The 14549-nt window shown below is 47.8% G+C and overlaps 1 long non-coding RNA gene across 1 annotated transcript; it reads right to left on the bottom strand.

Moving 5' to 3' along the window:
• Positions 1 to 6677: 6677 nt before the first annotated feature.
• LOC134476369 (uncharacterized) lies at positions 6678 to 13471 on the bottom strand. The gene is made up of 2 exons (XR_010047948.1): positions 12756 to 13471; positions 6678 to 10204 (listed from the first exon to the last, which is right to left on the bottom strand). It is a non-coding gene; the product is annotated as an uncharacterized LOC134476369 (long non-coding RNA).
• Between the last annotated feature and the right edge of the window lie 1078 nt (positions 13472 to 14549).

A 14549-nucleotide genomic window follows, 5' to 3' on the forward strand; every position in this document is an offset into this window, starting at 1 on the left:
GAGAGAGGGGATGGGCCAGGGCTGGGTGAGTAGACAAATTTGGGTTCTCCTCCAGCACCTGCTCAGGCCCTGCAGCCCATGATTGCACCCTGGAAGTTACTCTCTGCCTCCCAGGATTGTAATCAGCAGGGCTAGTGAAGGTCACCCTGTCCTGTCCCTGGAAAAGGGAGGCAGTGTTTGAAAGGACAGCCTGCGTCCTGGCCCCACAGAGGGTCCTGAGCGTGCTCTGCATGTGAACACTTCAAGCTCTGGTTTAGAAGCCTCCATTCCCCAAGTACATCATACACAGAAGATTCTGGATAGTACAGATGGAAGCTAGGTTTTTGATAATTATTCATTTACAGATATTGCTCACTTAACCACCTACCTGTTGAATCACTGTTCATTCAAACTTATGACCAAGGTGTGCTGTTCTGACTTCAAGTCCACTGTTCCGACATGCCTGTCTTTTTTTTTTTTTTTTTTTTTTTTTTGTCTTTTTCCTTTTTATCAGTACCGGGGATCAAACTCATGACTGCCTGCTTGCAAGGCAGGTGCTTATGCCACTGAGCTAAATCCCCAGCCCCATGCCTGTCATTTTTGTGTACAGTTTGTACATCTTGTTGATAAGGGCTTAGCATCTTTTATGTACACTCTTCCTTGTTTCTACAGCCTGTCATATTTTCTGATTGTACTGCTCAGTACAGTTCTATAATTTTATCTGCTGCTGTACTTTCCAGTATGACATGTAACAGCCATGCAAATAAAAGCAAAGTTATCCAGTTCTCTTTATCATCGCTTTGTTCTGAATAGTGTACTGTACATGCTGTGTATAATTCCTCATTTAGCAAACAATTCATCTAATAACCTCCTTGCTGGAATGGAACTTGTTTGTTAAACAAGGAATATGTGTATTTCAATGCATTTTTGCTATAGATAGCTGAACTAACTGGTGATTTCATGGATGCTTATGGCTTAGGATAGAGCTAATTTGATAGATCTATATCTACAGCATGCACTGTGCTAGCAATCTACTGCCTCCTGTCCCAAATTAGCCACACACTGCAGCAATCTATATGTATACTCTCAGAGCATAAGAAAGGGGAAAGAAACATTTCGAAAGTGTCTTTGTATAACCGGAACACAGATAGTTTTAGATTTACAATGGGATTGTCCTGATTAAGCCACTGCAGGTTGAAAATATCCTAAGACAAAAATGCATTTGATGCATTAACCTTCTGAGCATCAGCTTAGCGCATGGCTACAATCAGTGCTGCTTCTCCTGATTATGTAGAGGCCAGGAGCTGCTGTGGCCACTGCCCAGATCTCAAGAGTGTTTCCTGCAGCCTAGCACTAGCTAAGGAAAAGGTCAAAATTCAAAGTTCCGAAGTACGACTTCTACTGGGTGACTATTGCTTGCCCATTGCCTCAAAATCAAAGAAATCATAATATAAACCATGGTAAGTCAGGGACCGTCTATAAAGGAAACGAGTCCACGCCTACGACACTGGCCCAGTCATTTTCTAGCTATGTGACCCTGGGCACATTACTAAACCTCTCTGTGGTAATAAGGTGCAGAGCCACTAATATTTAGCAGGTCCACTGTTACGGCAGCTGATTTTATTCTCAAGATGCCAAGCCACAGGAAACAACTCTCTCTCTTTGCTGGCAACTCAGTCATTGCAAAAGGTGCAAACTCATCATATCTAAAAGCATTGGTCCCCAGCACTGAGTCACTATTGTTTCAGAGAACAAAATAATGGTGTGTCCAAGCCTGCACAAGCTTAGAAGAATTATTTTACTAATCACAATCATCAGAGTTATCAAAGATGCCACCTGTGAGCTTGGAATTTCGCTCTGGGAGACACAGGGCTGCCACAATGGCTCTGCAGCTATTAATTAGATCTGCACCAGGGAGCGAAGATGTCATAGCCACTGATGCCTGGCAGAAAAGCTGTGATGTCTGAGGGTGAGGCTGTCATCTTAAAGGCAGCCACTACTCTATGACTTGTCACCAAAGACTGTTCTTGTTTACAAATAGTTGGTTATTTTGCTGTTTCAAGCTAGAAAAGTTTAATAATAATTTTCAAGCAGTATGTGTTTTTTTTAGTGAACTTGAAAAATACCAAAAAAATCACAAAGCAAAATCCTTTAAATTTCTTGGAGGTCACCTAATCAGGAAGTGTGTACTGGAACATGTGTGTACTCCATGTCTGTATATATCCATATGTGTGTGTTACTTTTTTATTTTTCTGTCCAAAATTGAAGTCATACAGACACTATTATTGTATAACTTTCTGTTTTTTACTTTAGATGTTACAAACTTCTTTCTTTCCCTTATTCTCCAACATCATTTCCAAACTTACCCTGCCAGGTCTCCACCAAACTCACATATTTTTTTTCCTCATTTTTCACTGAAAGTAGAAAACCTCTCCTTTTCTTTCAGAGAGAGAGAGAAAGAGAGGGAAAGACAGAGAGAGAGGGAGAGAGAGAATCATCAGGAAGCAGCCACTTCCTCTTCCCTGACACTGCGTCTGCAAACCTCCACCAGCCAGATCCATACCAGCTCAGCGTGGCCCCAACACCTGCTCTGCAGTCGCCTCCCTGACCTGGCCAGCATCTCCCCTAAGCCTGGAGTGGGGATAGCAGCAGCCCCCCACCTGCTTCTCCTGAACTGGTCTACCGCACCCACGAGCCTCCATTCCCAAACGTTCCCCCCAAGCCGTTGCTCATCCAGTCACTGCCATGCACGAGCAGATGCAAGAGACCCAGAGTAGCAGCCACATTGCCCTCTCTCCCACCCCATGTCCAGCCGATCACCAAGACCGTTCAGAGTTCCTTGCAAGTACCTCTGGAGTCCGATGCCTTCCATGCCTCCCCATCACCACACCCTCCTTGTCTCTCCCAAGGACCTTTGCATAGACTGTTCTCCCAGTTCAGAGGTTTTCTCTCTCTCCTATCCCTCTTGTACTTATCTTAGTGTCACATCTGCAAGAAACTGTTTCTTGACCTCTTACAAAGTCAAACCCTCTCACATTACCTGCCACCCATAGCACATTACACCTGCAACTTGATGCCTATTGACATTTCAGGTCTATCTCCCACTAGATTCCGAGCTCCTGGAGGGTAGGAGCCATGCTTGACTGGTTCATATTTATATCCTGAGTACTTAGCTTGGTGCCTGCCACACAGTGCCACTTAATAAGCATCTGAGAATCGATGAATAAATTAACAGTACATTGAACTCAACAGATCCAGGATGAAATAAAAACCTTCTCCCTGAAATGTGGTTTTTACCCAACATTGTAGGAGAGAACCAGCGCTCATGGAGCAGATGCGGCAGAAGTGGCCTGTCACGGGTTGGATTTTGCGGACTTGAGAAAGATATATGGATACCCTAACTCCCAGTAATAGCAAAAGAGCCCTAAAATTGCCAGCAAAGCAGTTGAAACTAAGGACTAAGGAGCCGATTCCCCCTCACAGCCCTCGGAAGACAGCAGCCTCACAACAGCAGGTCCAGAACCTCCAGGAAATAAATTCCGGTTGATTTATGACTCCCCCTGGTGTGTGGTGTTTCGTAGTGGGAGCCTAGAAGGCCAGCACACAGTCCCTGGCCATCCTGCCCTCTTTTGCTCGCCTCCTGCACCCTCCAGTCCGCGGCCACATCCCACCAGCTGTGGCTCCTCAGTGGATTCCAGAGGTGCCCAGAAGGGAGGCACTGCTACCGTGTCCTGCCGCTGCCACATGAACCTCTGCGCCCCCACGAACCTTTGTCCACTCTGCAGCCTGAGAGCGCTTTCTGCGCCCTCAGAGCCTGTAGCCCGGCCCTGGCCACACCGAAGTTGCCCACTGCTCTTAGAATAAAGATTCCAGAGGGCCCTGCTTGGCCTGCTGCCTTTCCACCCCCACAGCTGCCCACCCCTTCTTTTTTCCTAGACAACCCGTGCTTCTCCCCAGTGTGGGTCTTCACTGGGACCATGGCAGCTCCCCTGCCTCACCTGGCCCCTTTCCCACACCGTGCATTGTCCTGTGTTTCCAGCTCATCATTCAGACCCCAGCATGAGGCTATCAATTTTAGAGAAATCTTCAGTCTCCCGATGTGGCTGAGTGAACTGGGATTTGCATTCACACCTGCCTTATCTAACTCCAGCCCTGCACTTCACCTGGGCAGGGACCACATCTGTTTGGCCACTGATCTCCAGAGACCCAGCGCCCAATAGGCAGCTATAGAGGCATTGAATAAAAAATCACCATTCTGCCAAACAAGGCATAATGTACTGGGCAATCTTACTGGAAGTCACATCCGTATTTTCTTTATTTCATGATACTGTGCTAAATCACCCGGGACATAAAGCTTTGTGCAAATATCAGATTATTTCCTTGAGACAAATTATTTAAAGGAATTGATTGCTCTGTCTAATTGTTATTGAAGCTCAGTCTAATTGTTCAGGTTTTTTTCAAGTGGGAAGATATTAACCAGAAATATGCGAGAGGAAAAGGTGAAAGGGAAGTGTGAGGGGGGGAAAGACAGAAGGAGGGAGGGAAGGAAGGAGAAAAGAGAAGGAGAGGCCCCCAAGCTAAGCCGACCAGGCTGTGTCTGCCTGGGAAGTCAGCTCCCTGAGATTGTGGTCCGACCAGTTTCCTAGACCTCTCTTTCTGTCTCCCTGCCAAGCCATCGCTGGGAAAGGCCAAGTCAGACTCTCTAAGTCCCGAGGTTTAAGATGATAAAGTCCCTCGGAGACAGGGGTGAGCCATCCAGAGTTTTTTGTTCCCTGCCTTTGTTCCACCAATTTCTCCCATCTCAAAGGCTTTTCAAAAGCACCAAGAGTCTGACACTTTGCCCACCCTCTTTCTCACAGACGTCTCCAGCCAAAGACAAAGCCGGGTTGGCACTGAGGAGGGCCTGCAATAAAGGGGGATGGAGAAAGAAGAAAGCACCCCGAGAATCTGGCTGGGCCCCGTATATTCAGCTGCTGCAGGAACTGCGAAGTTGAACAATGCAGAGGGGAGGGACGGCCATTTTCCTCCCTCTGTCTAGTTGTCATGGATACTGGGATTTTAAAAGTAAAAGGGTAAAGGGTTTTCTTTATGCTTTGGAAACAGTGCCTTTTTTCACTCGCTTGGCCTGGATGCTTTCCCTGGGTTGGGAACTTACCGGAAGGAATCTGGAGAAGGGAATCGGTACAGAATGCTTTCTGTAACGGCGTCCGTCTGGCCACCAGCTCTGCAGTCTGTTCCCGTGGAAAGCTGGGTCCAGAGGCCTGCACGCTGGTGGAAACGTCCATCCTTTGCAGCGCTGACATAGAGGCAGGAAGGTGTCCTTCTCATGGGCCTCTTCCTTCTCATCATTCAGATTTTCTCAGAAACATTCAAGCATGCATTTGAGGTTTCAACTTTGTCCTCTGCCAACATCCTGCTGACCCCTAAGTAACAGCATTTTCCAGGATTTTTCAAAACCAGCGCAGCTCCTGCTTCTCCCTATGACGTGGTCTCCCACCCTTACACCTCACAGCAGCACCAGGGCCTGGCAGTGTATTGCCGAGCTGGTCGGCATGGCACAGTGAGACGGTCACCGGCTTCAGGGACCAAGCAGGGTCAAGGCCCAGCTCTGCCCCCACCAGCATGAACTTGGGCAGGGAGCTCAGTCTCTCTGAGTCTCCTGCTCACCTCTGATACACCACATGGTAAGATCGACCTCACAGCATTGGAGAGAACGTTAAGTGCAAAACAATCAGCACCCTTTGTCATCTAGCAGGGCGACAAAAGGAATTGCAGCGTGGCTCTTTGTCAGTACTCATCCCACCGCATTTGCACACTGGCTTGCACACTTACACACTATGTCACTCACACTCAGATACACATGCTTACACACTCATATATGTGCATACAGGTATGTACACATTCACATGCTTTGTCACACATGGCCTTACACTCTCCTGTACACTCATCCATCCAACCAGTGAGCGTTTTCTGAGGCCCTAGGAAGTGACACACGCAAGTCCCAAGGACCCACTGGGCAGGCACCCGCTGCCGGCTCCCATCTGCCTCTGCCTGGCTGCGGAGCTCCAGCTTGCTCTGCTTCTGGACCCCCGGGGTGGCCCTGAAACCTCACTCCCTGGGCCTCTGAGTGCCTCTGCTTCCTGACTCTTGGCAAGGCTGCCTGAAACCCCATCTGCACACACGGATGGCTTGTGTTTGGATGACCAGGGCAAGGACAGGTTCACGCTGTTGTCCTGGCCACATGCGAGCCTCCGTCAGGCCCGAAGCACTGATATCGGCATCTTACAAACATTCGTAGGAGATGATCTGACCTTCCAAGACTACCTGGTTTTTCTGGATCAGGCAACACCAGAGTTCCAGGGCTCTGCGGCAGTGCAGCCCATCCTGCACAGTGTGGGGTCAGCGGACAGGAAGTGAGTGCGGCAGGAGACAGGAGGGCGCTCAAGGGTCCCGGGACCACTTGCCCCGGTCAGGTCTGAGCCATCGATCATTTCAGAGCTGCTTCTGACCCTGGGCTACCCTGCTCAGTTCAGTGCAGAAGGGCACAAGTGACACACTTTTCTTTAGCAAGTATTTAGGGCTCATAAGTAGTGGCTTTAGTTTTTATTAGAATTACTATTATCCGCTCTATTCTGCTATGCAAAAAATGATATACACATATTAAAGGAAATGAACAGAGAAATTCAAAAACTGTCAACTTTTGTAGAGTAGTAGTATGGGATTTTTTTACTTTTATTTTCATTTTAACAATGATACATTATTTCCAAAACATAAAAATTAATATTACAAATGAGATATCAAAAGACTGATCTATAGGAGACACATAAACAGAATATTTAATTTACAATTTTTTCTGTCTGATTACATAACATACAGGATTAATTTCTCCTAAAAGAACACAAAGGCATTCCTGGAGGCAAATACTGATTCTGCAGCTCGATCTTGAACATCAAAACCCACCGGACCCCCGAATCAAAAGGATGAACTCCATGATAGTGGAAAGTTCATTCACAAACTTGGAAACAGTCTCACCTACAAGCCTCACTAGGTCCTAAATGGAGGCTGCCCAAGAGTCACTGAGGCACATAAAGACCACGTGGCTAGAAAGAAAGACACAAAATAAACACCGATGAAATGAGCTGAGTTGTCAAGTGACTTCCCGGGGATTTCTGCAGGAGATGCGTCTTGCACAGTCTCGGGCTACCCATTTAGGGAAATAGACTTGTCCCTATTGATTGATAAAAAAGGAAGTCGTAGGAGGAGAGGCTCACAGTTCAGCAGGTTTAGCCACAAAAATGGTCTGCAGAAGAGCCTAGGAGGAAGGAAGCTGTCATGTCATCTCGGCCAGCAAACAGAAAGAGACAAAGGAGGCTGGAGAGGGAGAGGGACCCACCCAGGTCACATCCCTCGTGGGTGTCTCTTCCAACCTGATCCCTGCTCAGCAAGGCAGTTATAGCATCCTCACAGTCCAGTTTGCTTCCAAAGCCCCATCTAGGAGTGACGGAGGCCTTTGGGGGCCAGTCTGGATATCAGCCATAACAACATCTTCTTTAAGATAAAGTTGTGGAGCCACTGAAACTCACCTTTAACTCATGGGGAGCATTCGGCACGTGCCAGCTGCTGTCTGAGCACCCCCATGGATTATCACATTTGATCATCTCTAAAACCACGCTCCACGTAGGAGGGAACGTGAGACACAGAGGCAATAGAAAAAAACGGGAGTATTGAGAGGGCAGCAGTTAGATTCCCTTTGCCCCGTAGTGATAGCGCAGAGATGAATAGGAAACGGAGGTGGCCAGGTAGTTTGGGCTGCTCGCTCTTCGATGTTGGCCAAGAAAGTTTGATATTCGATAGGGAGTCATCAAGGTCTCAGAACAGGCCAGCAAGGCAGCAGTCTAAGATTTCACTGAGAGTTTAAGAAATAAGGCAGAACCAGAAATAAGGTAGAAAGTAGAGACATCTTAACAGGACACTGAGGAACGAACTGGCCTCTCCATAACCACCATTGTGGACCCCTGATCCTGACAATGTCCCCACCGGGCAGGAATTACCATCTCCATTTGATCGTTATAATTTGTTAGGTTTTGTTTTGTGGTGGTGGTTGTAGTTGTTTTGTTTGTTTGTTTGTTGTTTGTTTTGTTTTTTAGACGGAGTCTCACTATGTAGTTCAGCATGGCCTTGAACTCACTGTTATCGAGGCTATCCTCAAATTCCTGAAGACCCTCCTACTTCAGCCTCCTGAATGCTAGGTATAAGCAAGCTATTTTTAAACTAACACTCCCAAACAATCTTCAACTGTCATACTAAATAATTCTGACATGAGAAAATTCCAACATCTGAGAAATGCTGGCTTTCAGAGGTGATGACCACTGAGTCCCCTGCCTCAAATTCTGTTTTCTCCACCTCTTCTCATGAAACCCCCTCTGCCCTAAAAGTCCCCATCTGAAACTCCAGCTGACCCATAGCTTCTCCTGAGAACTGGCAGAAGGAACACTCCTCCACTTGTGATGGGGTAACATGCTGATAAACTCATTGCAAGTCAAAAATATTGTGGGCTGTAAATGCATCAGCCGCACCAAAGCTGCCGAGATTCTAGCTCAGGACACAGCACATAGTAGAGTCCCAGCTGCTTCCCCTCGTGATGGCGTGGAGTGGAGCTACAGCTTGAAAGATCAAGATCTCATGTTCCTAACCCAGAAGGAGATCAAATTTAGTCTTCGAAGTACAAATTCTACTGCGTGGGTATCACTCTCCCACCATTGTAAAATTGAGCTAAGTCAGAAGTGGAAGCATCACATGTTGGGACCATGCACCTGGGCCGCCCTTTCTGTGCTTCTGTCCTTCTCTTCCACCTCTCTCCCCACTCCTGTGACCATCTCCAAGGCAGCTGGGAGCAGCTTGAGGCGACAGCATCAGATGTCAGCTAGGACTGACAGCACTGCAGAGCTACGCATGCCCCAGTCTCTGGGGAGCCGCTGCATGCACAGCATGAAGCTTAAGAATGCTGCTGGAATCAGGCTGTCTGCACTTCAGTCTGCTCTTGGCACATTCCTGCTCTACACCCCCGCTCTTCCCTGAGGCTCTTTCTGAAACAGGTTGCTCTTCAGAGTCCCAGAGACAAGGCACAAGACAAGCTTGGCACACACTTAGCAAATAGTAAGCACTCAAGAGTTGTGGGCTCCCTCGTTATCAAATGTCACTTAGTGTCACTCACGTAAGCCCTGTGATGCATGGCCACACTGCATAGCAGAGAAGCAGAGCAGGCTTTGGGCTGAGGTGGGACCAGCAGCATCCTGGCATCTTTGGGTGAGGTGCTAGGACCTATTCTGTTTGACTGAAAATGGGAGAGATTTGCACGGTATCTGGGGCCACCTAAGGAAATGCAGAACATGACAGGATTCTGTCCCCGGCACCCAGGTTGGAGTCACGGGGGAGGTAGAAGGGGCTTGCCTAACTTTCATATGATTGACTCTGTGGAACTCTAGGAAGCAGCAGGTCTGCTTCACATAGGCGACAAAGCGAGGCATCAAGGCAGGAGTGGAAAAACACACGTGGACATGTGTCGGCAGACGTGTAAATCACCACTGGGAAATGCTCAGGAAAGGAGCTCCGTGAGAGCCAGAGAAAGGAGCTCCGTGAGAGCCAGAGCAGAGGGAAGCGCTGAGGTCCTGCAGTGACTCCGAGACAGGCTAGCAGCCTCCAAAAGGTGTCACCTCCCTGGCGTCTGTACCTCAAGGCTGGCAAGACCTGCGACCCAGATGTGAATGACCTGGGTTTACAGAGGGACTAGCTGAGGCTGCCGGAGGGTGGATGGCTTAGCCAGCACCTCAATTCTCTGGAGCTTCCTGCCCAGTGTCTCTCCTGACTCTTCCCCAGTAGCACATGGCCGTCACTGGGCTGACAGCTTGATACAGACCTGTCCCTCGGAGCATCAGATTGTGAGGCTCAGCCTCCCGGTAACCGGCCTCAGATGAGATGCAACAATAACCTGGGTCCCAGAGGTCTTTCCGTCAGCACTCTCTCCAAAGACTGCCACTATCTGTGTCACAAGGCTACGCAGCCGTACCTGGTAATCCAAATTGAGTTCAAGCCCCCATCTCCGGGCACCATTGTAGTGCTGTATTCTTTTCAGCACAAGATCAGAGATCTGCTAAAACCTCGTGTTGCCAACAAAAAAGAAGAGATTTCCTTAATCCCAAAGAAAATGAATTCCTCTTATGTTTTCCTAGAAAGTAAAATAAAGGAAACACGAGAGTATTACGTTTGCCTCTCAAACTCACACACACACGCATGCACACACACACACACACACACACACACACACACACACACACACACATGCAGAAAAATCCAGGCTATCATACAGTAGACACACACAGCTTTTACAACTCAACACCAAGGCTCACAGCTACACACTCCTCCACTGCTTGCTGGCTACTCCAGCTACTTTTTTTTTTTCTTTTTCCTGGGAAGCTTTTGAATGCAATCATTCTACCAGCCTTAAAATAGAGTAGCAGAGAAGAAGGCGTGAATGTTCATCGCTTTGAAAGAAGGCAAGAGAGAGAGACAAGGAAAGGTGAGCCAGGCAACACTCACTGGGTAGACTTCTACAGCATGTGAGCATTTCAGAGCCACAAGAAGCCTTACAGATGACTTTTCACCAGCATACACACACACACATACACACACAGCCCATGAGATTAAGAGGGTGATGTGATTTATCCAAGGAAGCAGCTCCTTCATTTGGGCTTTATCAGATGAAAAGGAACCAGGACCAGGTGTGCTAGTTTGTCTGGAAGAACTGTATGTAACTTTCAGCAGATGGCTCTCGGGGAAAAGGCCAGGACCACCTCCTTTGTCTCATCCATGTTCACACTGCCCTGTCCTCTCCAAAACCTGCAGGGTGGCCCTTCCATTCACTTACAGACATCTGATAAATAACTGAATGCTGTAGGATGGGAGTTGTAGCAATAGAATCGCAGAGCCACAACAGAGACAGAGCGGTCAGCAATGCTTGAGAGTCTTATGACAAGCTTGCTGGCCCCTGGCGTGGTGCAGAAGTCCTTGACAGGGTAACTATAACCCCTTAAGGGTCCTGGTCCTCCCCTTCACAGGCATGAACATGGGGAAACCCTCGCGACCAGTCACCACTTAAGGACTGCGTTGCTGGGAAAATGTATGAGTATTTCTACATTTTGTTTCCCTCCTCCGAAAAACACAGATCATGTTAACTGAAGCATATGACTGAAATCTAAGTGGGTGTCAGCTGAGGTCACACTGCCTCATAAGATCTAAATAAAATTGGCTCAAGCACAAGCTTGTACCCTGGCAAAGACTCACAGCCACCTTGACATTCCCAGAGCCTTGTGTCTAGCCTCCTGGTCACACTGGCTGCAAATTTCAATTCTGTCCAAACTTTGATTTCACTCATCTGTCCCCTTCACCAGCTCTGCAGCCACACAGACTCTGCAATCCAGGCGGCAACCCTTGCAAACCATTACAGGAGGTGTTGTGTAGGAAGCAGGTCATACTGATGGTCTGGGACCTCAAGAAGCAAAGAAAAACCAAACTCCAGACGTTCCACTTCTGTGGTTGCAGCAGCCTCAGGGCTGGGTACCATGGCAGCTTCCCACTGTCTGCCCTCACTGTGGGTCCAGCCTTCTGCCTTGCCCTTTAGGCCTCCCGTGTACCCATCCCTCCTGGAGATTTCCCTCGCTTCTTCCCACCTCTCCGTCTTCAGGGTCTCACCGGGCACAGGATCCCCCAGCCCCGAGCTTGATAGTCACCTCCATGTGACGCAGACACAGGACAAACTGGCTTTCCACCCACTGCCTAAGTTTCTAGGGACAAAGGCTTGATACTTCGCTAAACAAAAGTCCCTTTTTCAAACCCTCACTCTTTAGCAGCCCAGAATTGTCAGAGCCTCGGATATGCTTTCTCCTTGCCCCAGAAATCTCTAAGAATCCCACTGATATGAAATGTGTCACCACCCGCCCCTAGGACACAGGAGTAGTAACAGTAGTCTTTCCCTATAAAGCACTAAAACTGAAAAAAAAAAAAAAAACTGTAGTTTTTTATACATAAAAATGCACCAATAAGCTAGGTTTGATAATGCAAGCCTATGATTCCAGCACCCAGGAGGCTGAGACAGGAGGACTGCCATGATTTCGAGGCTATCCTGGGCCGCACAGTAAGTTCAAGGCCAGCCTGAACTACACAGCAAGATGCTGTCTCAGGATGAAAAGCATCAATAAATGCTACTTTCCTTCATATGGCTCCCCCCTCAAAAAATAGGTAAAGTATATAACATTTTATATATATATATATATATATATATATATATATATAATGATGTGGATTTTAAAACACATTTGTCTATGAGGATATTCTTCATTTAGAAGGGATTGGGAAGACTGGGTTGAGGACCACCCAGGGCAAGGTGATAAAAATATCAGATTTGTTTTCCTCCACCATGTAAATGTACCAGGGGCTCATGAAAGTCACCAGAGGACTTAGACACTGCGACATTCTTCCCTCGCCAGAAAAGAAGGATGCTAAGGCTTTGTGTCTACCGAATCTATATGGCCCAGAATACTGGTTGAAAATGTCCTCCCTCTTCCCCCTTCCCCCTTCCCTCCTCCCTCCTCCCTCCTCCCTTTTCAATCTCTAATCTGTCCCCATACAACTCATCTTGTCCAAAGTTCTTTCTCATACACCATTCTCTTTAACAGAACTATCTATTTGTTGCCCAGTATCTCCACTTTGAAAGTACTTACATGTCTATCAATAATCAGCTCTGCACCTGCCACCATTAATACAACAAATTTTCAGTGTTTGCAGAATTTCATTCAGTAATTCTCACAGCATTCAAATTGAAAGACATTAGACAGCCAGGGGTTGAGGAGAACCTAGAAAGTGCTTCTCTTCTAGGGTCTCTTCTAGGACAGGCTTCTTAGGCATTTCTCTGGAAAGATCACATCAGCAGGAACAAGGGCTTGTCACCACTCAGCCATGCTGAACTGGCCAGCGCCTGCCTCCTGGAGGCAAACACCGTCCTTCTGGATCTCAGGGTCCTCTGGGCCCTCACACTGCCTGGCCACCCTGCTCACCATCCTCTCCTCAGCCACCAGGCAGGCTCTTCCTCAGCCAGTCCACAGAATCAGATGCGAGTGTCTCTCAGATGAACTGGGGTTTGCTTCTTCCATCCTGCATTGAAACTTACAGGCCTGAAACAAAGGCTCTCACTGTGTGCTGGCCTTGGCTCGGAGACACTAATTACCCAGCAGCAGCCCTGGAGTGCACGAGGGAGAAAGCAGCTTGCTCTGATGAAAGGGGCTGCTGAGTATGATCCCTTCATTTTCTCTCTCAAGTTGCCCTTGTCTCTTTCCCCAGCGGACCCCCTGCCCCAGTTCTGCAGGAACCAGGTGAGACGCCACGCGGACACCCAGCTGGAGCAGGGCTTGCACGCTCTGAGTGCCAGCCATGTGCTGAGGCTGCACAAGAGTCTCTTTGTGCCCGAGCACTGTTCCTGCAACAACTTTGCGAAATGCACATCATTATCTCCTGTTCAAAGTCGAGGAGCCAAAATCCCAGAGCCATAAAACCAGAAAAAAACTAAACTGGATTTTAACCCAGATTGAACTCAAAAGCCATGGTCCCTATTTTCAGAATAAAATAGGAAGCATAGCATTTCTCAAATCCTAAAATCATGTATTTTTTTAACTAGAAGGAAACTTTCCAGCGATTGTTTCCCTCAGCCCCAACCCAAGACAGCAAGAGAACTTGACCACGCACAGAGCTGACAGGTTGAAAATTAGTTTTCCATCACTGCCCTGGGCTTCCCAAGGCCCTCTCCCTGACTGCTGAATCTATGAACCTATGCTGAACAGGCAGATTTAACGAATTCTGAGGAGCACCCAGAGATCTTTGAACCAGCCAAGCTAAAAGTGCCAGGGTGGCTAGCAGCTCAGTAAATTCAGTAAATACTGTACAAATATCAAAACTGCAGCCACAAAAGCCTCTCTAGATCGACTTCCTCTAGGGCTATCTGTAAAATCAGATGTGTGGAAATGTCCATCTTTTTGTCCCTGCAGAGAGTAACTTCAGAGTAACCCCTGGGTGTCCAAACATATGCCCACTGAATAGGAGGCCCTCCTGGGAGTGCTGCTGGAGGGACGGCTTTCTTGGCAGAGGTTTTGTGGCAGCACAGAGACAACTCTTTCTGGTGCTCCACTTTAATTCCTGCAGCGTGCTGAGTTGGGGTCTGACATGAGAGCCCAGGTGTGCAGAGAAGCACAAACACGATCTTTGGGACTAGGGAAAAACACCCTGAAGAGAAAGAATAGACTGTAATAAAATAAACACGGACCCACCCTCTTCCCCAGCCTGCAGGAAATCAGGTTGAACCAGATGACAGGCAGGCAGGCAGCCAAACCAATCCTCTCTTGCCTGTGCAATGCCTCCGTGGTATGTTTTCTCGGGGGTTTTATTCCCTGGGTTCAAAGCAAGATTTGCTCCTGGAAGATATGTTTCCTTCTCTCAAAGTGACAAACAATAGGGAGGGAGATGAG

This window comes from Cavia porcellus, unplaced genomic scaffold (genome assembly GCF_034190915.1).
Source record: "Cavia porcellus strain 051 isolate PalLab524CR breed Dunkin Hartley unplaced genomic scaffold, mCavPor4.1 scaffold_6, whole genome shotgun sequence".
Lineage (NCBI taxonomy): Eukaryota > Metazoa > Chordata > Mammalia > Rodentia > Caviidae > Cavia > Cavia porcellus.